Genomic DNA, 27,975 nt, shown 5'->3' on the forward strand with positions numbered 1-27,975 from the left:
TGGTCCCACTTTATGCAGAGGGATAACTGATGCTGTCCTCCAATCTATCAGGACAAAGCTGATCTGGAGGCTGTGGTTAAATGTAGATCCTAATAGGCTTGATAAGTCCTGATAAAAGTTGTTTAAGAGGCAACCTGATATATTGGCAGGCCCCACTGAAGTCATGTTTTTAGCTTTAGAGAGTGGAGCGGCAAACTGTTCTCTGATAATGATGATTGGCGGTGGAATGGTGGAGGGTATTTTTGGAGGGAGAATTGGGGGTGTTGGGGAGGTGAAATTTGAGCTGAATTTGTTGGCTAGCAGATTTGCTGTGTCTTCTGGCTGAGTATAGGTGATGCCATCTACAACTAATTCTGCACATTGTTGGGTGTTTTCATTAAGATTGCGTGCATAACTGAAAAATACCTTAAGGTCATCTTTAACTTTGATGGCAATGTTTACCTCAAAGTCTGCTTTCAGAGACTTGACTAGTACCCTGATTCACTTGTTTAGACTAATGAGGGGCTTATTTCTCTGTTGTGCACATTCCCTCTTACTTCTTGACAGGATTTTCTTTTCTTTGTTATACAACCTACTAATACTAGGAGTCCACCAGGGTGGCTTGTTTTTTGGTTTGACCTGAGTTTATTTTGTTCGGGTACTCTGTACTTCCGCAGTGGTAGCATTGTTGCCTCACAGCAAGAGGTTCTCCTGTTCGAGTCTCTGCTGGAGTGCCTTCTGTGTGCAGTCTGCATGTCCTCCCCGTGGTCGGGTGGGCATTCGAAAGACATGGGTAAATGGGCGTGCCTTTGAAGGTTGAACGTCAAGCTGGCACCTCGGCGTTCGTGAAAATCTACTGCCAATCATTAGCAGACTGGAGTTCCACTGTGGCGACCCCTAACCGGGAAAAGCCGAAAGACGACAACTGCTGTTTTTCTGTAGTTGTTTATATGGTGATACAGGGCTTTTGTGTACATCTCTGCATAGATTTCTATATCTTCTGGATTTGGGGGAGCTTTGAAGCTAGCTGTGCATACCTTATTAGGGGGTAATTTACCTTAGAGAAGTTCTTAAAGTTTTTGGGGTTATGTGAGGGGGGCTAGTTTTACCTTTATTTCAAGGGAGACCACTTTGTGATCTGATCTTACTAGTGAGGACATAATACTATGTGGGGTGCAGCACTCTTCCATATTTGTGAGTACCAGATCTGGGATATTCTTCCCCTAGTAGGAGTGCAGACCAACTGCTCCAATGCATTTGAATTTACAAATTAATGGAGGAGTAGTTAAAATCACCCATGAGTATGGTATTGGGCTGGATGGTGAGTGATTTTAGTAACTTCAGGTATGATGCATGGGCTTCCTGCTTCATAGTGGGGGACCTGTAGGTAGCAAGACTACGGTAATGGATTTTTCCCATGGTTAGTTGGACATGGAGTAGCTCAAGCATGTCATATTGTTTGACCAACCTTGGGGTGTGCTTATTTATGTAAATAGATACACCTCTGCTTTTGCTTTTTCATGTTCAGAGGGTGTTTGGAATGCATGGAAAGCATTATAGCAATGTACTGCTGGAGTGCTTTCCTTAGCTTTGAACCATGTTTCCGTAACTGCACAGATGTTGGCATTCTCCAGGTTCAGAACTTACAGGGAGTGCAGTTTCTTGTTGAAACTGCTGGCATTGAGCAGTAATACCTTTAGCTTGCCCTATGTAGCTTTTGCTATGTTAAGGTTTGTTTGGCAGTGCCCCAAAAGGGCACTATAGGGGTGGATAATGTTTTGGCCAGTTTTGAGAAGCTTACATGTGACAGGTGAAGACCATCCCTGGCAAAGCAGTATGGCTTGTCAACCATGTCCTCCCAGGCTGACAAGTGCCGAACCCCTTTAGAATTACACCAGTAGCTAAGCCAGTTGTTAGTCTGGTGTTTTGGCATCATCCTTGGAGATGGTAGACTGTTGCTCAGTGCTAGGCTCGTACCTGGCTCTTACACACAATTTGAGAGCTCAATAATGTCTCTTAATATAATCCAAGGAGGTACATCTCGGGTCATTCACTCTCAAGTAGACTATGATTGAGTCATACAGGTGTGTGGAGGTAAGTGACCTGAGTGCTTGCATGATCTGGTGAATCCTGGCTCCTGACAGGCAATTAACTGTAGCCTTCTTATCCAGCCCAGTAAGAGGGACATTAGTGTGTCTCACAATGGAGTTTCCTATGACCTGAACATTGGGTTGTGGAGTGTTTTGCCGTATGACCTTGGAAGTTAAGATAGAATGAGATGTGGTTTTGTGTTGTGATGGGAGTTGTCTTGTCTATGTGCATGCAGAGTTTCTGAGGACTGCTCTTGATAGGCCTTTGAGGTTTAGGTAAGTTGCATATGAGCACCACAGGATATGTGGGTCTGTATGTGCAGTGAGTGATGAGTCACTGGCGACCTGTTTGTTGCTTTTTGTGTCTGTATGTAAGAGTCTGGCCTCCAGTATGTGTGTCACTACATCTCTCACATACTGTATTTGTCCGTTTGAGAATTAAGTGGTTGTTTGTGTACATAATGCAATTGTTACATTGCCTCCTAATGTCCATGTCCAACTGGATGCAGAGATAGCAGAAAAGTTCCCATCCATGGTTGCAGGTCCTAATGTGTACTTGTAGGGCATAGGAGTGGAGGGTGTTTGTAACCAGACAAGGGAAGAGTGCTTACTTGGTATGATCTGCAGTTAACCTAACCAGCGATGCTGCCCAGCACCCAAACCAGATGTTTCTCTGAGCATCAATAGTCCTAGGTGCTATAAATAACCCCAACTAAATGTGCAAATGCTGTTCACCACCCAGACTAGTTGCCTCATAACGCATTCCTGAGGGTAAAGTTCAGAGTTGTTTTTTATAGGAAAATTTCAACTGCTGCTACACAAAGCTTCGAGCAAATGCAATATTTATATACAATCCGAAAAAAGCAAGTTTTACATCAACTATGCCCTAAAGTCAATCAGATAAGTGCAAAATGAGCTTTCCACAAATTCCCAGTTGATATAATTGATGTCGACCCTCTCCTGCCACAAGAGTGCAGACTTTGACCTTCTTAATGTAAAATGATTGATATGAAGCCAAAGTGTTAAGGAACCACAAACACTAAATGTAATGTATTTCAATGCAAAAGAGCAGCCCTTACATCAGTTTGAAAATGAAACTTTAAATTTTAAAGTGGTGCAAAAAAAGTAATAGCACAATAAACCTTCACAGTATAATGAAATTAAGCAATGCAAGTGCAAAATGTTTCATGTCATTTGTCTTGCCAAGGATGGCTTCAAATGTTAGCAAAATCTGTGTGTGTGGCATTGGTACCAAGCAGTGAGCAGCTCTGGATAAATGAGCTAAGGCAAGGTATTTATTTCCTATTCTGGCACTAACAAAGATCAGCCTGTGCCTAAACAGATTATTTACAGGTGGTTGTCTGCTATTGTGTGTTGTTACTCTCGCATTGGCCAATATATTCCAGGCAGTGTTAAGGTACATTTGAAAAGGGCCTTAACGTCTACAGTGGCATACTGAATAGAAAGTGGACACAGTGTTCTAGAAGCACTACAAACCAGATTATTTTCCAGATCCAAAGCAGGCTTTGTTAGGCCCATTTTTCCAGGGGCTCCTGAACTCTTATCCTCCCAGGTTGGATAAGAGATGATACCACCCATAAGCTACTGCAGCAATGAGAATGATAAACATAGTACAGTTGTGCAAGTTGCACTTACCCTTAGTAGATGTTGCAATTCCTCACTGCTGCAGTAGTCACACCCACCCACCATCCTCCTTTGCTGTGTATAGTGGGAGCGGCAGTTAGATTTTGTGATTTACATGTTAAGTTCTCGATACTGCGGTGGTGGTGCTGCGGTAGCGTTGTCACCTCATAGTAAGGCGTTGTCCTGTTCGATTCTCAGAGCATCTTCTGTGTGGAGACGTGCGTGAATGGGCGTACCTTCGTTGAAGGTTGTGTGTCAGGGCCGGCAACTCGGCACGTAAAAATCTACTGCCAATCATTAGCGGACCGGAGTTCCGCTGTGGCGACCCCTAACCGGGAAAAAAAGCCAAAAGACACAACAACAACATGTTAAGTTCTCGATGAGTTCCTTATTTTTTGGTTAAAGGCAAGAATGTCCTGAAGATATTTTAGTCATGCTGACTCCCTCCAAAAGAACTTAACCTGTAGGCAACCTGAGTGACAGTGTGGGAAAGGATGAATGCCTTTGGATGCTGGCCAGTTGCTATATGTCTGACAGGATGCAGCCCATAGGCAGTTGCAGCAGTGAAGAATTTGAACATCTATTGTTTGGGTAAGTGCAGTTTACACATCTGTACTTTCTAAGTGTGTGCCAGCACTGATTCTGTTCTGTTGTAAGATTTTTCTGTCCATGTTTGAGTGAATCTGGAGTTGCTATATACAAGCTTGAGGAGGAATTGTGTGTACCTGATCCCCTTCAGGGAGGTGCAGGAGGGCTTCTCCTTCTTTAAAACAACTCTGTTTTTTGATCCTCCTCCTCCCAAGAGGATTAACACTGGCTTTCATTCATTTGTAACCTTTCTCAGACATAACTAAATCATACTTAACCATCAAAATAAGGGCTAGAAAAAAGTAAGGAATGTTCTAAGCAGAATTTTATAATGTTAAAATTAGAGCGGTCTCACTGTGTTTGTTTTAATAGCAGTTGTAAATAATAGTAATAACAACAACTGAATACAGCTTTCCAACGCAGCTGTTTCATGTTACCATAGTATCCCTGCAGGGAAGTATAGTAACACTTTTAAGATGGTTACTATATTTCTACACAGCAGCAACTCCATGATTCATGATAATCTGCTTGATTTTTTTTCATAATCCTGACTTTGCAGATATGCTAACTTTGTTATTATAAAATCTGTGGTTGTGTCCACTGATTCCTTTCTGATAATGTCACAAGTGACCCAGACATGTCACTTCAGTTTCTCCCCCACTCCCTTTTTCTAGTTTTGCTGAAGAGGCATTCATATTAAGAATGCACTGAAGGCATGCATGTCAAATGCCTGCAAACAGCTATTATCCTTTGAAATTCACTTTCACACTTTGGTTTGTATGTTTTTTACAGTGCATTTTACCTCAAAAGAACTTGTAACCAGTGCACTCGAGAGCTGTCAAATGCATTTGCTGTGTTGTTCTCAAATTTATTTTATTATGGTATGTTGTGATAGAACTGAGAGGCATCACACCAGCGGGCAATTACCGTATAGCACTTTTTCTAAGCTGTTACCTCAGTTCATTTAGCTTATTTTTTGCTGTGTTTGCCTCTCCTCCTTTAAATAGAAATAAGCAATTGCTTTTGTTCCAGGGATTAGTGTATTTTGGTTTCTTTGGGTAAAGAACATATTTCAGTACATTATTTTAATCAAAGAATATAATGTAAACATTCTATCAAAATATGCTTTATTTTTTTAAAACTTGTGCATAGAGAAATAAGTGTAAAGCAATTCTGTATTTTTTCTTTCCAACTTGGTTTTAAAAGTTTCTCCTGACTATAAGTATATATTTTAAATTGTATAATGACAGCTCATTAGTAATCAAAAATGTGAATGCCAGTTGGTCAGCCCAACCAGTGTGTCCATTGTAAATTGAGCATATACCAATAGAAAAAGTCCATTGAGCGGCCAGACTTTTTTCTATTGGTATATGGTACAGGGGCATACTTCACAACTATCTGGATTATTGCCTCATATTTTTGGTCCATTCCTCATAAAATCTGTCATTTTCTGACAAATCACTGAGGGATGAAGTCACTAAATGACACACATTTCATTTCAAACTTATTCTTCAGATAATGCACAATAACACAAATTGTATTATTCTTGCACCTTTCTACGTTTGTAAGAGCAACTTTTACAATCAGTGCCATTTTGTAGCCTTTGTCCCCCCTTTATTTATGTCTTTGTCCACATTTCTTGTGCTAAGAGGTTGCGAAGTACATACAGAGGGCAGAGGAAATACAAGGAAAATCAGGTAACTTCTGCAAAATTAAAGAAATGTACCAGATTCTCCTTGTACCTCTGCCCTGTCTCTCTTGTACCTCTAAACTGTACAGATTTTATAATTTAAAAAAAAAAAAGAGCAAAGGAGATCCTCCTCTCTACATTGCTTGCTTTCCACAGCAGTGATGTACTGTGTAGTCGTGGGAATGGAAGTCCCATACGCATGTGCAGTACATCAACAAATGCAGAAACACAGTGCTACACCACGGCACCATTATATAAAGACATTTAAGAAAAGTAAATTTCTTAAATAATGTCATTGTATAATAGTAATAACTGACTCGTGGGTGTATTGATTCCATTCGTTAGTTATTGCTTAAATAAAAAATACTGTTTTTGTTTGAAAATTCAGGTAGGGAAGCAGGTACATAGGTGTAATTCAATTTCGGTGAAAGTGATGAAATAAAAGAAAATCTGCAAATAGCTTAGGTCTAATAATAGCTATAAAGATTTGTCTGAAAAAAAGTGAAGGTGAGTTCAGGGGAATGTACCTATTTTAGCCTACAAAAGTTTGTCCTTCATAAAGTGGTTTGCCTTTACGGGCACCTGTGTGTGTGTGTGTGGTTTTCATTCTGCCACACTATAAGAATACAGTATTTCCTTCTAACCCCTTTTGCATTATGATCGCAGGGGTCTTGTGCCTTTGACGTAAGTGATACGTTGAATACTGTTAGTAGTGCCGTGGCTTCTAAGCTTTTGTCAGGTTTAATTGCAATCTACATTTGTTTAGCACAGAGAGAATTTTTTTTGCTTTAACCATGGACTACTTTCAGCCGAAACCCAGACCAAATAGGCATAAATGCAATATACAGTGTAATACACAATTAGCAGGTGAAAAAAAAAGTAGCCCACACATACTAGATGAAAGGCAACAATACAAAATACAGTGGACAGAAATATTAAAACAGAAATAACTTTAAAAAAAATGAGAAGTATGTATGTAACAAAACCCAATTAATGTGTGGTGCTTTTGTCAGTAAGCAGAACATAGTAGTAGTACTTGTATACACATACCTGTGTCATGTAAAGAAAATGTTAACATGCAGATCGCAAGCAACTAAACAATCGTACAAGTTTAGCATAAACATAGCAAGAATATGTGGTGATATGACACTTAAAGAACATGCTGAAATATAACCAGCACAGACTATGTGGTGCAAGTCCTCATTGTTACTAGACAAAAAACAGAAAATGAACATTCTCGAAGAGGCTTCACGGAGAACAACCTGCACACAAGACATCATACTACCGAGGTGTGTAAACGTTCGGCAAGACCTGCAGGAGTGAGAAGTATGGGTTTACAAAGGCCGTGTGGATACAAATGGTGATTGTCTAAATCATTAAAATCATAAGACGTTTTCCTAACTACAGACTTTACCTTTAAAGCAATTACATTTATTTTCTCCTGTATAAGGACCTCACCTTCTTTCTAAACTAAGATATATGATGTCCCTGATTTCTTCGGGAATATTGTTCCTTCAAGCAGGTGTGGTCTTTGACAAGGATTTATCAGAAGGCAATCTAAAAGGCAGTGTCTAGGTGTTGTATTCTCCAACTGTAAGTTTGTTCTTTGTAAAATAGTCTAGTTTTAAGTGGTGAGCATTATATATTAAGTAGTATTTTGAATGAACAATAGTCTAGTTTTAAGTGGTGGGCATTATATATTATGTAGTATTTTGGAGGTAAGCGAGTTCAAAAGTAGCAGTGCCATGAGAGAAACTGAGAGCCAATTACATTTTAAATTTGTAGTGCAAAAGTGATGCTTCTGTTTGGAGAGGTGAACACATTTCACTTTCTTAGACTGTAATAAATAGGTGCTGTTAGAAGAAAGCAAAGGATCTAGAAAAAAGTATGTTAATAGCCAAGCCACATCTGGCTTGCGCAGTTAGGAACACAGACGTTTTGCAAGAAGCATTTAGCTGTGTTCAAATCTTAATAGTCTCAGTATACAGATGTTTTAGGGAGAAAGGCAATAGAAGAGTTCATTAGTGTCATAAATAAAGATTTTATTTTTCTTTAATCGTTGTGAATTCACAAAGAGCTTAATATTGGCTTTTAAAACATTAGTGATGTGTTTATTAGGTGAAAACCAGATTTGAATGTGGTTGAAGTCTGCCTGTATGAATATGTTTAGTGATTTGTCATGCTTCGTGTTCTAATTTTGTATTGCATGCATTGTGGTAGCAATATTGCTTACCATAGTAATAACTGTTGTCTGTTTTCTTTGGTAGAATTTATTTTGTAGCAGAAATTGTCAAGACAAATCTTCAACTGGAATGCTGAAACTTATTTTTCTGTGAAACACTGCCCCAGTATGACATCATGTTAGGTAAATAGTGCTACAGTAGAACTGGGAATATTGGATTATGGCTAGCTTTTTTCAGATCTGTACCCTTTTTTGTTCCTAGACTTCAGCTGTGTCAGGATAAAAACAATGTGAATGCATTGATATTCTGTTTTGTAATCTAATCAGTATTGCAGTGGGTGTTCAACTATTTTATACAGCACTACATTTCAAGTATTTATTTATTTAATTTTACATTTATTTACTGCGTAAGTCCAACTGGGCATGGATCCCATTTTCAGCAGAGGCTCTGGGAGAAAAGCTCCATAAAGATTAGTACAGTAAATACAATAGACATGTTAAAGTACAGTACAGAGTCAAAAAGTTAATAAGGTACAGTTTCAAGGCCAAGAAAGGAGCAAAATGTAAATGTACTATAAGGAGCACAGTGTGTTACAATAAACAACATTCATCAGTGGCTAGTACAGTAAACACACATTGAGTAAAAGTATAAAAAAGAGTTGTTGCAAGCTTCATAGAAGGTTAAAGTATGATATGATTTAATTAAGTGAAGCTACCCAAAGTCAGAACAATTGCATAATAAAGAACTATGTAAATGGAACCAGAGGAGTTTTATGAAATTATTTTTGTTTTCAGTGGTCCTAATATCTACAGGGATGGTGTTACATGGTTTTACAACAGAAATGGAAAACAAGAAGTCCCCGGAGCTATTGTTGCTTTTGCCTATGTCAGCCAGTGCTGTATTGTGCATCTTAATAGGCATTTGTGAGAGTAGATATTAAGTAGACCTTGAAGTGCAGGAACTCTGTTTGGATAATATAGAATTTGGTGGGCTATTGTAAGCTGGTTACATGTGAGCAGGTTGGGTAATTCCAGCCAGAATAGTTGCTTGATTGCTCTGCAGTGATGTGTCCTAAAGGATGAGTCAGTAACAAACATAGCTATTTTATTGTAGCGGGTGTTTAAAGTCTGCTTTGTTTAGGATGATGAATATGGGGGAGGCATAGAGGAGTGTGGATAGTAGGGTTCTTGCAATGGTGGCTTTACTGTCATTGATTAGGTATTTTGCATCTAGAATAGGGTGCCAAGTTTTTTATGGACTTTTCTTTATTGTCTGTACAATGTGCATATCAAATTTCATGTTGTGATCTATGATAATGCCTAAAAGTTTGATGTGTTGAACAGGTGTGATAGGGGTGGTATTAGCTTAGAATATTGTGAATGATGGTATGGGGTCTAAGGCTCTAGTGGGATAGAATATCATTGGCTGTGTTTTATTGGGGTTAAGTATTAGTTGAGAGTTGGCTAGCCAGGTTTCAACAGCAGTAAAGGACTCTTGTCTCAATTCCTGTAGTTGATGGAGTGATGGGGCAGAGCAGATTAGAGGGGAGTCATCAACATACTGGAGTACAGTGGTGTGCTGGGAAGTTTTGTGGAGTTGGTTGGTGAATATGTTGAAAAGAAGAGGTTCAAGAATGGATCCTTGGGGGACACCTAGGATTCCAGGTAGGAGGGGAGATGAGGAGTTTTGTCATTTTACTGCTTTTTGGAGGTTGGTTAGATAGTCTTGAAACCATGCTAGTGTGGAGTGGTGGAGATTGACTGGAGAGAGTAGAAAGGAGTCTGGGATGGAAAACAGTATCAAAGGCCTTGGAGAGTTCTAGGAATACAGTTTGTACTAGGTTACCATTGTTTCGATGTTGGTTTACTATGTTGGTAAAGCTAATAAGGGCTATGGTAGTATTGTGATTGGGGTGGAATCTGTGCCGGGTGTTGGTTAGCAGTTTATTAGTGAGGAGGTAGTGCATTATTTTGGAATGTATATATTTTTCAAGGATTTTAGTTAAGAGGGATTGAATGGCAATAGGACAGTAATTGGATAGTTCCACAGAGTTACCTCCTTTGTGGAGTGGTATTATATGCAACATTTTCCACAAAAAAGGAATGTTTTGTTCTGATAGTGGTTAATGAGCATGGAGACTGGATAAGAGATGGCTTTGGCTGTGATGTTTAGATATTCTGAAGGTAATTTGTCGGTGGCCAGAGTTGTGGGTTTAAGCCTATTTATAGGTATTTATAAATCATGCTAGTTGGGACAGGCTGTAAGAAGAGGGTTTTGTTTGCTGGTATGGAAGATAGGTTTGGATGTGAAGTGGGAGAACTATTATTGGTGAGGGCTAGGATGAATTTGGTGATGTGTTTGGTGAATTGGGTGGCAATATTATTGGTGGTGGTGTCAATGTTAGGGGGGTGGAGTACTGGTCTTTCCTGGTTGTAGGTTTTTATTAATGGCAGCCCAGAATTTTTGAGAGTTATATTTATTTGGTTTGAATGCCTATATAGTGGTTCCTTTTGTCTGTCCTGGTTTGTTTTTTTGGCTTTTTTCCTTAGTTCCTAGTATGTCTATTAGTTTTGGGTTTATTTTGATGCACAGGTCCTATGCTTTCTCTTTGTTATAGCAGTCGATGGGTATTTCTGCTCAGTCAGGGGGCATAGCTGGATTCATTTCTGACAGTTTTGATAGGGGCAAGATGATTTAGAATGTTTAGGAAAGTGTTATTGAAGCAGACTATGTCCCTTTCCAGGGGGAGAGATGAGTGGTATTCCGTCGCATTGATTAAGTATAGATATGAAGTCATGGGTTTTGAAATTCTGTGTGTATCGGATTTGTTGGAGAGTGGAGGATTTTAATGGATTCATTCGGTGTCTAATTATAAAGGTGGGAAGGTGGTTGTTGAGGGGTCTGGGAAGGTGGCCTGTGAGGTAGGATTGAGATGGTCTGTTAGTTAAGGATCCAGTCTAGGATGGACTTATTTTTTGATGCTTTTATCTACTCATGTTGTGGTTTTGATTAGTTGAGTGAAACAGTGTAGGTTAATGTGGTTAGTGGGGTGGATTGAGTTACAGGAGTACCAGTCGATATTAACTTCACCTAGTAGGAATGTTTCTTGGTGAAATTTATGGGATGCCCAGTCCAGAATGGATTGTACTGTGTTAATGTTATTGCCGAGGGTGTATAGGTACCAATTATATGCAAGTGTTTTTGAGCTGATTTGCAGCTTGGTGAACATAGTTTCTGCATTATTGAACTTGGGCTGTCCATTGACTGACAATGCAATGGTCAGGTTGTTTTTGAAGAGGAGAGCAATGTCTCCACCTCTTATAGATATTCTGTCTTGTCTAAGAACATTGTAACCAGGTGGAACAAAGTCATTATTATTGCTTTATGGTTTTAGCCAGGTCTCTATGAGGATTGTGTTGGGGGAGTAGAGGGTCAGGGTAGTGTGTAGCTCTGGGATTTTGTTCATTATGCTCCTTATGTTTATGTTGAGTATAAGGACATCTGTTGATTTCCTGGGGGAGGTTAGAATGTTGTGTTTGGTAGTGGGGGGGGGTGGTTTGTGAAAGAGCAAGGGTTTGGGTGCACGTCTCCAACAAGTATGATTTGAGATGCTGTTTGGTTTGTAGTTTTTAGGCATTTGATTATGGGTGTTGTATTTTGAGGAAATGTAGTTTAGTTGGTGTGGGGTTATTTTGAATGTGGCAAGGTCAAGATTTCAGATGTTGCAGATATTACTGAAAAGGCTGGTTTGTCTTGCGAATGGGTTGGGCAAGTAGGGGATTTAGTAGTTGCCGTTATGTTTATGCAATAGTGAAATAAGTTGTATTTGTGTGTTGTACTGCTGGTAGCCTTGTACTTGCTAGAGTTTGTTTTTAAAAATGGCACGAACAGTGTGTTTTGTTCCTTCGGAAATACTCGTTTATGTATTGTTTTCCAGACATCTAAGCTGAAATATGAAAGTTGTGCTGTGCATGCCTATCTGCTGTCCTTAATATTGCAGTGTGTCCCTGACTGGGTTTGCTTACACTGAATGTAGAACATTAACACACTATCACTAAGTAGTTAATGTACACGACTCATGCACATATCAGTCTATCCCTGTGATCTACTCCCAGAATTATCATCATTCCACTGTATCCCCCCCCCCCCAGATTATTTCAGAAATGAGCCTTTGTTACCCTGTAAAATGTACTACATACCCATCCAACAGTTTCATAAATTTTCTTCTGCAATAAAAAAAAAAAATTGATGCAACAAATTTCCCTTATCCAAGAGTGTGTGTGTGTGTGTGTGAGTGTGAGATGTCTTCACTGAGAGTCATTACAGTGCTAATTTCTAATTCATAGCTATTTTTAAAGCAGAATCGCACTGATCACTAACTTCTCCCCCTACATACCACTTTATCCATACGCATACTGATGCCATTGAAAACATTAACAAAAATAACAATGATAACAATGCAGCATTTTAAACCCAGTGATAAAGTACAACCACAAAATGAAAACAATGCAGTCACTATTTTTTTAACTATACATTTCGTTTAATAATCAGCAGCAAAAGAAATTATTGTATTCTAGCAGAACCCATACTATTTATTCTTAAATAGCTTTCACTGTGGTATGGAGGAGGCCATACAGCCTCATCAACATCACTGTCATCTGACCTTCCTGCTGAAGTCAAGTAAGGGTCATTCGAAGGGGTAGAGCAGTATCAGAAGTTAAGCCAATAACTTGGACATTATTGCTATCAATAATAAAAAAAAACCCAGTCCTTAGAATATCTTTCATGCACTGAACTAACATCCTTAGTGGAATCCCTTACTTGACATCAAAGGTCAGAGGGCATTCCACAGAGAATTACATTGATGCAAAGCATCTCACAATGAAAAATAGAAAAAAGGGAAAATGACTGCAAACTGTGAAACAATTATGGTAAACCCACACAATGAGTCATTACAACAGTAAAACGACTGTGAAGGTAAGAAGAGCAACAAATTATTTTAACAGGCTGACTACTACTGTCAACCCTGGTAAAAATGATGGCATCTGTGTAAAGAATGCAGTTAGTCTGAGAGCATTCCCATGGAGGGTCATTTATAGAAGATAAAAGTAGTAGGCTAGAACCCTCTGGTACTCCAAATGTAGTGAGTTGTATATGTGGGTATTCTGACACCATAAATGTTCTACGTGAAATGTAATTCTTCAACTGAGAGTTGTTGTTGTTGTCTCCGGTCCGCTAATGATTGGCACCACCATGGAATTATCATCAGAAAATCACAGGCAGAAAATTTCTTATGTAAAATAATGTGAGTGGCTGTTTCAAATGCACATTTCTTATCCAGAAGTACAGCACTTGATATGAAGCCAGTGCCCATATTGCCATATATTGATCAGTAAGTGTATAAATAACTAACTTAACTGATGTTAGGGTGGCAGCCATGAAGAATGTCATATTTATGAATATATTCCAAGATTTGATCATAAGTTTATTTTTTCTAGTAGTTTGGCTAGGGGAGAGAAATTTGGAATGGGTGTATAATCTGAGGCTTCTAAGGGTATTGCTACCTTAAGAAGTGGGAGCATTAGAATGTACGGGTTGCATTCTGAATAGTTTCAAAATGTGTCTGGTTGAATTATAGGTATGAGCAAGGACTGCACTTAAGTTTGACTACCAGTTTGAATTTGGAGGTGAATTTACTTTATGAAAATTGTGAGCACTATAATTCATACAGAACAACTTGGACCATGATTTTGTTTTCTTAAAGAACAATTGTGAGTACCAGAATGGGTACTGATGCAGATACCATTTGAGCACTTGTAAAGAATACAGGAGCTGCTATGCGTGGGATAGTAATATTATCCTTGATTAACAGAACATCAGTGTCACAAGTGACACTGATGTTACTTTCTTAGGGAAAATGTATTGGTGGTAATGCTTTATACTGTGCCCCAGAAGTGTTTAGGATGGGCAAGAGCGATTTAATTTACATTAATACAGTTATAAATTAGTCATTATTTCAACCTCCTAATGTATAATTTGATAGCACTACTTATTACTTGTTAAATGAGTTTGCCTTCCAGTCCTGCATACTTTCTTTCCTTTACTATTTTTTATCTGACATTACACAATGAGTAATCCTATCCTGAATGCTAAACTGTGAGTGGAAATAATCAATCCTGAATGGGGGTTAAAAAAGGTAAGACAGAGATGAGGTATATCTGAACATATGTAGAGCAAGCTCCAGTCAATATGTTGCAATTCAGAAAAGAGAATGTTATCTGGGGATTCTGGAATAGGCATAGAATTAATGACTTTAGAGGGAAGTTTTTGCTCATTAAATGACCATTAAGAGGTAAGCTGACTTGTCTACAAGACCAAAATACCATTACACTGACTTTCATAATACGGAGAATAAAACGCTGACATTTCAAAATCCTCATTTCATATAGCTGACTTTCATTTGAGCGAAGTTCTAAAAGACTGACTTTACTGCTGCTGCATACAATTAGGAAACTGTGAAGACATGCTGTATAAATAGTGTGCTGTGTCTTTAAATCCTCATACTAGGTACCGAAGACAAGTACAAATATGGCAGACATGTTGCAGGAAGCTCCTGGAATAGTTGGAAATATTTACTCCATTGTAACGTCACAGAAAAGTAAGCAGATCTTGGTACTAGATAGTTACATTTAATATTTAGAAAGATGTAGAAATACCAGAAAGTATTGGGGTTGCAAATATAAATTGGTGCATATATGTAAAGGAAGGGTTGTACCCAAGGGTGAGAAACACAACCACTCTGGCAACCTTGGTGAAGTGTTAAAATATGTAGTTTGCAACGAGTTGAAAGTAAAAGCTAAGTTTAGTAGAGAGAGATACTCCTTGCTTGTTGGTGGATGTCACTGATGTCTATTCACTAGATAGTGTTTACAGTTTGCCCAACAGAAAAGCTGTACTTCAACAAATAGGTCGCATACGAAAGAAAGTGAGTGTAAGAGATGGAAGTACAATCTTAACTTTAAACAACATAGACTTTGATTATCCATTGAAAAGTGGTACATTTGTGTATAAAACCATTTCCAATGCATTGACAGAAATACAGTTGTATTTACAACAGTAAGTAATCTATATGATTTAAGTAGAGCTACTATATGGCTAATGGATGGGATGTTTTTCGTAGAGGAGTAACTTGTCAGTTGCACAATGTGCATGGGCTTGTTAAGTATGGAAGCTGTGGTAAAGCAGTGCTGCTACTCTCTTGTCTCATGTCTAAAAAGTCACTTAAAGCCTACAAGTTGATGTGGCACTGCATATTTCACCTACTGTCAGAACACAGATTTGAAATGATAGTAAAATGTTTTATTTGACTTTGAAGTGGCCACTGTGAAGAGTTGGGTTCAATGTTACTGGTGCAGTTAAAAGGGTTGTCTGTTTCATTTTGGCCAGAATTTGTGGTGTAAAGTACAAAGCTTAGGTTTGTCCTCCAAATACAATTCTAATACAAGTTTTCAGCTCTTTATTAAAAGTCTAGCTGCGCTTGCATTCATAGGAGAGATTGAAGTGATAAGCATATTTTAACTGTTAAAAGATATTTTTACTATAGAAGGGAGGGAGTTAAAGTATTTGTCTAATTGGTATGTTCATGGCAAATTAAGGAAGTTTAATACCAGGACAGCATCATCAGTTCGACTTCCGCCATTGTTTTCATTATTGTTTTGGAATGTTTGTGAACTAAATGATCTGTTTCTTCCCAGGACACAACTCTGTGGAGGGAAGGCACAGGCATTTAGAGAGTCTACTGATCTATCTGTACTATTGTCAACCCTAGTGAGGGAGCAAAATATGATAGATGAGTTGTGTGTTCATATGGCAATGGGCTTTCTACTATCTCCGAAGAAGCGGGAATTACTGGTATGACATTCTCAGTTTGAAACTGTCTTGAAAAATAAGTCCGCATACTCTCCTTTGGAATGTATTCAAGCTAGAGCTACACTTACAATGTACACTGTTATGTTTTACTATATTTGAAGAGGACTTTTTCATTAAATTTTGCACATCTGGATTGGTGAATTATACTATTTTGTTGAGGTGGATGATTATAGTTGCAACGGTGATGGGAAGAGGCCGCACGTCTGCATGATTTATGTCAGTTTTATGAGTGTCGGGTATTTGCATTATGTTCAAATGAGAGGCTGCTATATGAAATGTCAGGATTTTGAAAAGTCGGTGTTTTAGTCTTGGTATTATGAAAAGTCGGTGTAATGGTATTTCGGTCTTGTAAAGTTGACCCAAGCTGACAGTAGTCACTGAGGTTGTATGGGAGTATTTGGAGTGAATGTGACATCTTTAATATTAGTAAGGATAACCATCAAGTCATGAGTGATTAGTGAGTGGATTTAATATAACTCCATAATTTAGAGATTGAGTTAAGTTGTAGGGAAAGCTGATTCTCTGCAGGTGGATGTTGGACTGTTTTTGCTAATAGCCTAGTACCTACCTATGAACCTATCTGCCCGAAGGCATTTATAAGCCTAGCCAGAATGTGTTGGCTTTTGCCACCCACTTAGATTAGTTCCCTGTGCCTCTGTCCAGCAGAGCCATTGAAGTGATCCCTGGGGTAAACTTTTTTTCCCATCCACTCGTCAAGGTTTCTCTTGAAGAGGGTTAGCGAGGAGCTCTGCCCTATTGTAGATTGGAATCTTGTTCCAGATCATGGGATGTCTCTGGGACAGGAATCTATCCCTCCAGCACGTCCTATTTATTGTTGTGGTGAGGTTTAGATCCCTAGAGCATGTGGCTCGAAGGGATATGATTTTCTTTAGGTGGAGTATGTCCATCAATTCTGTGTTGGACATGGCCTTGTCTGTCAGGCAGAGATCACCTCTGAGTAGGCGGTATGCAACCGAGTACAGCTGGAGTTTCTTCAGTCAAGCTGCATAGGGCATCTGCTTGAAGCCAGTGATCTTCTTGGTGAGGAGCTTCTGTGGTCTTTCCAGTTGTTGCAGGTGTCTTGTAAGGTACATCCCAAATGGGGCATTGTACTCTGATGGGTCTGATGAGTGATGCGTAGAGGGACCCAATGACCTCTTTTGATCTGGATGCAAACCTTTTTGTGATTAGGTGGGCCACATAGAAGGATTTTCTAACCACTTTGGCAATGTGATTATCAAAGGAGAGGTTACTATCTACTTGGGTCACCAGATCCCTTATTACGCCTTCCGTATTTAGGGGGATACCACCTATGTGGTAGTTTGTGGGTACTTTGTTTTTTCCAAAGGGGATGACTATGCACTTTTTGGCATTTAGCTTGAGGCCATGGTTTTGACACCAGGTATCTGTCTCATTGAGACCCTTTTGGAGGATGTATGTGTCAGCTAGAGAGTTAATTATAGCCCCTAGTTTGCAGTCATCTGCGAACTTGGTCAGCCATAGTCCTCCTGTGCTTGCCTGTTCCTCTGAGAAGTATATGCCGAATAGGAGGGGTCCTAGGATTGAGCCCTGGGGAATGCTACTTGTAACCAGTTTAGAGTTAGACCTAGCTCCCGCAACTCTTACCATGTGGGTTTTGTCTGTTGGCAACTCATCTCGTGTCGTAGGGGTTTATGTTCAGGCTGGTGAACTTGTCTATAATACCTGAGTGGGGAATGGTGTCAAAGGCCTTTGCGAGGTCTAGGTAGGCTGTGTGGACCACCTTTCCCTCGTCTATAGCCTTGGTAACTATCTCAAAGATGTCCACCAGGTTTAGGAGGCATGATCTGCCCTTAACAAAGTAAAACTGGGTAGGGTCCAGTGTTTGGAGGTTTCCAATGTCTCTGTTAATGAGATCCATGATGATGCACTCCATAGCTTTTCAGACCAAGCTAGTCAGGCTTATAGGCGATAGTCCCTGGGGTCCATTGTGGCTCCACCTTTGTCGAGTGGAATAACCGTTGCTGTCCGCCACTCTGTGGGCCCATAGCCTGTGGAGAGGCTGAGTTTAAACAGTGTGTTTAGGTGAGGGGTTAGTTCATCTTTGAGCTCGTGTAGGATGCAGCCTGGGACACCGTCCAGTCCCATTGATGGTGTGTTTTTGGCTTTGGAGAGGGCTGTTTTAACCTGAGTGTCTGTGATTTCAGGGGCACTACATTCTTCTGGTATAGTTATGGGCCCTTTTGGGGTTAAGAGGGGGGTGAAGTTTGCACTGAACCTGTCTGCTAGGATGTTGGCTATATTGGTCGGTTCAATGTATTTTGTGCCATTCTGCACTAACTCTGAGCAGATCTGAGAATTGCCACTTAGATTCTTGACTTAGCTAAAGAATGCCTTGTGGTTATCTTTGGAGTCCATGGCAATTTTTCTTTCGAAGCTAGCCTTGGATGATTTTCTGAGGGAACGTAGTTTCTTGCGGATACTGATCACGGATGTCTTTCCTTCTTGGGATTTTACTCTCTTCTGTACTAGTTTCCTCCTCCTATTGTATAGCTTGTTTATGGCAGGGCTCCACTAAACTCGTTTCCTTTTCTTGGAGGAGTGAGTCTTTGGTTTTGTTTGGGATAGCACGATCCATGCATTCTTGTAGCTACCCATAGAGTGCATTAGTAAGGATTTTGCAGCTTGGACAGCATTATCCTTTAGCATGGGGGTTTGAAATTTTCCACCTTGGTCTTACGTAATGTGAAGTTTGCGTTTGAAAAGTTTTTCATGGTGGTTTCTTTGACCGGGGGTGGTGGAGAAATGTGGATATCCAGAGTGATTAGTTTATGGTCAGATCGAACCAGCAAGGGGTTGACCGCCGGTGTGGAACACCAGTCGCCCATGTTGGTGATGACCAGGTCTAATATGTTGTCACCTCTGGTGGGGGTGTTGACCAGTTGATCCAGGTACAAAACTGTACTTTTTTTTTGTTACTTATGCTATTTACGGCGGTGGGTTTGTCTTTTGAGCCTTGCCTAAAAAAAGGCACAATGGGGGTGGCAAGAGCCTTGGCCAGTATTTGAAAGTCTAAGGGGTGACAGGTGCAAGCCATCTCTAGCGGAGCAGTGTAGCTTGTCGAGCATGTCATACCAAGCTGACAAACACTGGATCCCCTTTGAATGACACCAGAGGCTTAGCCAATTGTTGAAATTGATAATTTTTCTCTATACCATGGTATCATTCTTGGTGAAGGCAGGATGCTACTCAGGGTCAGGGTCATACCGGCCTGGGCTACGTGATCAGAGAGCTCCTTCATGTCTCTCTTCATGTAGTCCAGGGAGGTACGGCGCAGGTCATTCACACCAACATGGGCAATGACAGAGTCATATTTGTACTTGTTCTTGAGTTACCTGAGTGCTTGTGTTATGTGGTGGATCCTGGCACCTGACAGCTAACAGTAACCTTCTCCTTGTTCAGTCTAGTGAGTGGGACGTCAGTGTGCCTGACTATAGTGTTGCCTATTACTAGTGTGTTGGGTGTGTTATTTTGCCTTAAGGGCTATGATTGTGTGGCACACTGGTTTTGTGAAGTATGTGTTTCATGGCTTGTGTTAGGGGGTGGAGGTTGCTTGGATGTCTTCTTTGGAGGTCTCTGTTGCTTTTGCAGATTTTTATTTAGAGCCTCCGAGTATGTATTTGTGTGTTTTTTGCCAGTGCTGGTTTCATAGGTCTATGTGAGACTGGTGATGTGAGTCAAGTAATTCCCTCCTCCTCTTGACTGCCTGGTCCAGTCTTGGGTTGAGAGAACTTAGCTTCCAGTTTGGCTGTATAAGTGCATCTCTCACATGTATTAGTGTTTGGTGGAAGGAGGAGTTTGTGTACATGAGGCAATTGTAACATTGCCTCAAAATGCTCAGATTCACCAGTTGGACTAGAGAGTACACCGGAAACTGCCCTTTGGACATGCCTGGATAGGTACAGTGAACTGTTTTACTGATTGGGTGGTAAGGTCGAATACAGCGCCTTGTCCTTCAATACAGTGTAGGGGGGTCTAGTGCTAAGGTTTATTAGTGCTTGCTATGAGTTTTGGGCAAGTGCCGGGATGAGAAGTGAATGATTTGAGTGCTTGAGTTGAAAGTTTGTCTAGTTCCAAGGGAAAAATTGAACAGTAGACTTTGTGGAGGCAGGAATAGTTATACCCAAGCTAACCGGCACTGCCCGGCACGCAAAACCGTGCAAATGTGGGTTTTATAGCAGGGAAATGAAAGAGAAATTAGCCCAAAATGGCCAATAAACTACTAATTTCTAGGCTGAAACCACTCCTTGAGGGACAGATAGGCTGCTCAAAGCTCTCTCTCACAGTGAACAGAGAAACTTCCTTCTATGCAAGTAAGGTATGGGCAAACACAGAAACGTGCAACACAGCCCTGAATTCAGCACTATCTGAAAACTGGACTAAACTAGCTTAGAAAAGCGGGAAAACAAGTATTTTTTTTTTTTTTTTTTTCAGAAAATAAAGCAGATACAATAAAAAAAAAACACTTTAAATGCACAGAAATGGCCATCACACTTCAGTGTGTAGCCTACAACAGTTAAAAAGGTAATTTAAACACAAAACATGACTTTGTGAAAGTGCAGGCAGTAAAATAAGTACAATATGTAGCTGAAACAAGCTTTTTAAATCACAGAAATTCTAGTAAATCGGCATTTTAGGTGGAATTAGCTAAAGGCAGCAAGAAAATGCAGAAAAATTATACTTAATCACTCCAAAATCTCTCTTTTGTCTCTGCTGCTGTAGAACTCTGCAGGGGCACCAGGCAGGAGCTTGCTGAACTGTATACTAGCACAAAAACCTTGCCAATGCAGGTTTTATAGCAGGGAAATGAAAAAGAGAGAAATTAGCCCAAAATGGCCAATAAACTACTAATTTCTGGGCTGAAACCACTCCTCCAGGGACAGATAGGCTGCTCAAAGCTCCCTCTCTTACACTGAACAGAGAAACTTCCTTCTATCCAAGTAAGGTGTGGGCAAACACAGAAACTTGTAACACAGCCCTGAATTCAGCACTAGCTTAGAAAGGTGGGAAAACAAGTATATATATATATATATATATATATTTATATATATATATATATATATATTTATATATATATTTTTTGTTTTTTTTCAGAAAATAAAGCATAATGAATATTTAGGTCACATAGAATAATTAGTTTGTGTTTAACATGGTTAGGCAGCTTTAGAATTATCTACTAAACATTTTATGTAAACAAAGGTGGTGGGATATGTAATGTATAATATATAAATGGACTGCAATAAATATTTGGTCCAAGTACCTAAGGTGATCTGTAGCAAGACCCAAATGGATTCAGAATCGGACGTTTTTGCATAGACCATTATCATTATTTCATTATGTGTTGCCATTGTTCCTCCTAGTCTTTTACCAGACCTATTGTTTGTAAAGAAGACATAACATTGTTCCAGAGAAATGGGATTGACTGACTCTTACTTCAACCATGACTCTCTAACTCTTGTTATAGTTGAACGTATTTGGTTAACCCAAAGTTCAAGCTGAGTCCATTCATTTTTGACACTCCACACATTCGGAAATTGCAACACATGTGAATGTTGGTGAAGATAGTAATTCAGGGTACCAGCAGTGGTCTTAGCTCGAAGCACAGTAAGTACCATCATAAATGCAATGGGTTTGGGGGTCTGCAAAAGTTTTAAAGCTTGTATTTGTGGAATTTGTAAGGGGTGTGGCACAAGGTATGTAGTTGTTCCACCTTGAAGATAGTGCAAAGAGCGTTTTTTGCACTATGGCTGATAGTTCCGCAGTAAAATATATTTTGGGTTCCTTGAGGAGAGAATAGCCAAGTTAGTATGGTTTTCTTCACTTGTTCATTAAAGAATTACATGGATGCGAAGATGAGATCAACTGTTAGTGTTGAGTAAGGGAGACTGCAGTATGCCTAAAGAATGACATTGGCATTTGAAAAAGTAGTAACTATCAGAATTCAGTTTAGTAGTAGTAATTTTTAGAATGTTTTAGCCAGGTAGATTAGTCAGTGTGTCAGTTACTTCAGGATCGTAGTATGATAGAAATCTATTATATTGATGTTTTTAGCAGTTGCTGTATTATTTAGGACAAAGTCATGTACAGAGTAATAGTTATGATTGCACAATGTCCATAAATATGGGGTGGAGTTAGCAAAGTATGAATGTAGTACAACAGGGGATGACTGTGCAAGTGGAGCAAAGCAGGCAATGAATCAATGGAACTGTAGGCAATCAGTGTGTGCACAACAGTGAATCACAACTAAGTGACACTTTAAGGTAGGATACAGGGTGTATAAAGTCACACTGCCAGAATACCATCCTGAATTGTACAAAAGCATACTTCAGGAATATACTGCATTGATACATAAAAAAAACTGCCAGAGTACAACACCCTGAAGTATGTGAAAAAACATGCTTCCAGAGTACACCAGCTCGATGTGTAGAAAAACATACTGCCAGGCTATACTACCCTGATGTAAACATACCTTACTGGTAGATGAAGCAAAGTAGCTGTCAAGGCTGATGGTAATAAAGGCACTACATACTGCAAATATAGTAATAAGGGAAGCAAGAGTCACAGTCAACGCCATAAACTGCACCCTGGAATGGAAAGCAAGCTAAAGGAGGTACGTACAGTTGAACAGCTGCAATGAATGCTGCATAAAAGCACTCCCAGTTAAACAAATGTACACAGAGCAGTAGCTGAACATAACAGGTATTTAAAACACAATGTAATGAAGAACCTTGTTACTAAATCCTAAAAGTAATCAAATACCTAGTCTTTAAATACAAGATGAATGCAGGAATATCCTGAAGCCGGCTATCAGTAGTTGCTGTCAGATTGTTTTGGTCACATTTACTCACAGGTTCTATGCAGAAATGTTTGGGATGATTTCAAGGATATTCATCTTTCTCAGTGTATAGTTTTATTTGCTAAAGAAGATGCAGACATTGGTTTTAAGTAGGGTGCCATATTAATGCTAATCGAGTATGGTCCTCAGTTACTGCCAGTGATACTGAAATAATTATGAATCGCTGTTTCCCATATCTGTGGGGCAACATTAGTACAGAAAAGAGCACAGTGTCCTTGCTGGAATGTCTCCCTAAATCCCTGCCAACTGTTGCTTCTAGGCAACAAATATACCATATCACATGATAGGTATAGACCACCCTCCTAGCCAGAATACGGCATATGAGTAGGATACACAAATGAAGACAGCTACATCTGTGAGATTTTTGCATTCAGGTTGATGTGTTTTTGCTTACTTTAATGTCTATTATGAAAACTTAATGCTTGGGGATCCAGAAGTTTTTTTTTTTTTTACCAGCATTTAAAAAGTACTTGGCAAATACAGGTAAATGACAAATGTACAGAAGTATAAGAAATGGGTTGAGTAGTGACAATATATATATTTAAAGTCAATATGTTTGTACTGCAGTGGAGGGGGTAAACAACATGCAAATATCTCAAGATTTGCAAAGAAAACATGAGACAATGAGAAAACTAAATAAATACTACTGACTGAGCAAACCTTAGTAAAAATTAAAAGTGCTAGTATTATAAGTAATAAGATGGCTGTCAAAATGAATAGGCAAAAGCATACCCACAGAAATGGTTGCAGAAGATAAGCATATTTCCAGCTAATGCCAATTTACTTGAGTTTGGAGTTTAATTTATCATAGGCTGTCACATCCTTACTTGCAACCCAATGTTAATGTAGCTTACTTTTTTTCTAAAACTTGCTTGTCCATGTAACTCAAAAAGGAAAATACACAAACTGATAAACCAAAAATGGAGAAACCACACTGAAGAAACAGAAATTAGTTGTTTGTAAGCGCTTTCGTTTACTAAAAGTAAGCAAACTTCATCAGACAAATTCCACAAGGTAAAATACATTCCTTAAATAGACACAAATTAATTGACATCACCACAAATAATCAATTAAAAAATCAAACCTCCATTTAAAGGGCTATGAACAAAGAGCATATATGCCCATGTACTTTCTTGGCCATCTAACCTCCCCTGCTGAAACTCGAGCCCATTCATTCCCTGTACTCGATATCCCAGGTCCGTCATTCAGGCACACGAGTGGTTTTGGCCACACCAGCAATACTGGCAGTAAGGGCATGTGGTATAGGACCAAACTCCTCCTCCTGACCAGGGAACAAAAGACCTATATCACCATAGAAGATATAATGTCCTTCCCGTGAATATGCATGCTCTCGTGCACCCATGATCAGTTGTACTGCCTTTGTGGCTTGGTGGCCAGATGCCCACCACAGTGGTTCTTTGTATTCTCATTACAGCTCCTAGGCCTTGTGGCATTGGATGGTGCCAGTTTACCGTCTGCCCCCAGAACAGGTATGATCATCCTCCATGTGCTAGCTCCAACAAATACCCAAGCTGCTAGTTGAATTTGGGTCACCTGGGATGCAGTCAGCTTTATCTCTGTATGCCAGTGCATTTGTCTTATTCACATTTAGTTGCTGTTTTGTAGTAGTATACATTTGTTTGCATATTTTTGAATAAGACATCTGTAGTCTCTCTCTTGTTACATTTTTAGTAGCTTTTTGTGTCCACGCTGTCGTAGCCTTATGGTTGTACTTTATCTGAAGCCATTTTACACGCATTTAAGAGAGCATACAACATGGCTCAATTGTTCAGCTCACTTAAAAAGCACTGCTGACACTTTTTTTGAAAGTGATCTAAACCTTATTCAAAGCAAATTTAGAATGAGATGTGTAATGATTCATAGTGCCTTGCCACAAATGGATGGCAGAAGCACAAACATTAATACTGTCTGACTAGAGATGAATGCTGTGTGTCAAACAATTTCTAATAAAATGCCAAATAGCTGTTTAGGATGCACTTTTGTTCTGTGCTATCTTAACTCCTATCTTGTTTGATTACATTTTAGTCTTACCACTAGGCCACCATTATCTCCTGTGGCGTTCACATCTGTTAAGTTCCCCCTCATAAACTTGACAATTATCATATGTTAGTTCTCAACATCCAAAGCTGTATGCAGTCTAGAAGGCTCAGGCAAGAGATGGCAATTGCTGGACACATTTTAGTATTCTGAAGTGTTTAACTCCTAAGCATTATACCCTAAAATAAAAACCAAATGGTATAAAGAAAAAAATAGCACAGCTTAAGACATCTCAACATTATGCATCTTTAGTAAAGGAGAGTTAGATGTCCTGGCTTATTTGCATTTACTCTGCGAAAGTGAGGAGGCAGTAGGCCAGTGTGATTTCTGTGCACAATGCACATTCCCAGTGATTGTAAGCCTCTATGTTGGCGTAGAGGTTTAAAGCCCTGAATATGGCTCAGACAAGCTGGTTCAATTAGTTGCTAGTGAGATTGCTTAAACAGCAAGGAGGGTGGGCTTTAACATCCTGGGAGGGAAGGGCAGTAGGCTGGAGACATCACATTCGAGGCATAGTCTAAAGACAGGCAGGGTAGTTAACATGGTTGAGCTGCTGCAAAGGCAGTGTAATACCACCACAGGCACTGCAATGGAGTGGATCAGTGGTGTAGGACATTAAATAAAACTAACCCTGGCGGATGGAAGGAAGGCAAGACATGCCTTCAGACACTCTAGAATGTCCAGGGCTGTTAAGTGAGAGTGCAGACAATGCAATGGAAATAGGGCACTGGGGTAGAATGCCATAGGATGACACAAGGGGAGCAAAACGTGCTCTAAAAAAATTCCCACTTATTAAGCTTTAAAATCCATTTTTGTCATCTCACATTGCAATAGTTTTTACCTATGTCAAGAGAGGGTACAAACACCAGCTTATTTAGTTTGCATGTGACTGCGTCAATTGTTCTTGAATATAGTGGCAAGGTGTTAATTCTGCAATATCTACTTTCCTTACTGCAGAAAGCTCTGTTTTCCATGTTCAAGTCAAACTTCAGCTGTTTTTAGTGAAATAACACATCCAGCATCCCTTTTTTTTTATTAGGTGGGTATTTTATTCCCAGAGTATTTACCAGTCACCAACCAACACTCAGCTGAGAACCATAGGTGTACAGTTTTAGCCTTACATGGACGGTTATCTCTTAGCTGTTGATTCATCCTGAATTCTCCACAGAAGTGTTAAAGATGGTGGTCTACCTCTGAATTATTATCTTTTTTTTTTTTGGTTTACTTTGACTTCACAGGCATTGTTTGCATTCATTCTGTATTTTAAATAAGATCCATCATATTTATGTTTCCTGCCTGGATGCCAGCATACTACCATATTTTGCATCATCATGCCAAGCATCTTTATAATCTGAATAGGTGAAAATTGTCATTTTTCTTAACATTACTGTGCTTCCCCTTGTAATGTGCAGCGAAAACAATTGCAAAGGCTTCTGCTAAACAATTTGGGATTAATGCATACAGCCAAATAAATGAATTAAAATTTGGAGAAGTCTGCTCTGTGGCATCTTGTGTAAAGGTAGCAGCTTTGGTGCCTTAAAGACAAGAAGTGCAGCCAACACCTACAGCTTGGATATTATGGATGGCAGTAAATTACTTTGAAAATTAGAAGTGCAGTTGCAGATGGAATGATGAGAGAAGCACTATTTAGTTAGTTTTGACTACATATCAGTTTTACTTCAAGGAGTGTGACTCGATGTATGCTAGTACTGAAGCCACCCATATATCAACATTTTGCACATGGGTCAATATCCTCCCCTGGGAGACTCTAGTAACTAGAATCATCTCCCATGTTATTGGGGCTATTTTAAAGATTTTTTTTAGTACTTTCGTATTAGACAGCTGCTGCACATCACAACTCTGCAAGGAGGGAGACTTGGAGGCATGGCTGAAAAGAAAGATTTACACACTTCATTTCAGCCATTCACACATGAGGTTTAACAAGTACTGAACTACTGTATGGGATTGGCACTCCCTTTGAAATCTAGAATTGTAGGGGTTTAAAATGAGCATGTTTGTGTGGCGCTGTAAATTCCTATTGGTGTGAACCACATGTTTTAGTCCAGCTGGTCTTATTGCAGCCTGTCTTACCAATGAGAATGACAGGGCTCCAAGATTCATGTTTTCTACCTTTCTGTTTGTTCTAAGTACCAGACTTTGCATGAAGAAAAACTCTGGTTCCTTAAAAAGCATTGCAGTCAGTCAATGTTTATTAAGGCTCTTCTTTGTCTGCCTTTTAATAAGGATTTAAACTGGTAAGGTTCAAAAAGTAATCTCAAACTAGGCAAGTATTTTGTGATATCACCAAGAAGTTGATCGTTAAATTACAGTACACCTGTTCTCTGTCTCAGAGTAAAATGCACATTACCATTATAGAAATAACCATTCGGTTAGCAATGAAATAATGTGTTTGCCCCAAATAATGAGGGTCTCCAAGTCTCCACAGACATTAATACCATGAAGTGGTAGTAGAAGAAAGGATTGGGGGGGTTAGTGTGATGGTTAAGTTCTTTACCTCACAGACACGAGATACAGGGTTTGATTCTCAGTTTTGGAAGGTAATCTGGCTAGACTTAGTGACCCACAAGGACAGCAAGTCTAGTATTGGACTATGAACAAGCAGTAATGAATTTGGTGTTAAATTGACAGTTTGGAATCCGGCCGTAACCAGTAGGATAGCATTACAAGCATGTATGTGCTTTGTTTATTTTATTTGTTTTCCAGGGTAGAGCAGTGATCTCCTTGGACACTTCAGACTCGGCCCGTGAGTGGCGTCTGGTTAAATGACTTCCTCAGAGTCGTACTGTTAGGCAGTGGGGGCTGAGGGAATCAAACCTTGTACCACTGAACCACAGGAAAACAATTGGTTAAGAACTCTGTAATCCTCTAAGCCAACTGCCAGAATATCAGTGTATTCAT

The sequence above is a fragment of the Protopterus annectens genome, chromosome 13.part0 (genome assembly GCF_019279795.1).
Source record: "Protopterus annectens isolate FY-2018-M chromosome 13.part0, PAN1.0, whole genome shotgun sequence".
Lineage (NCBI taxonomy): Eukaryota > Metazoa > Chordata > Ceratodontiformes > Protopteridae > Protopterus > Protopterus annectens.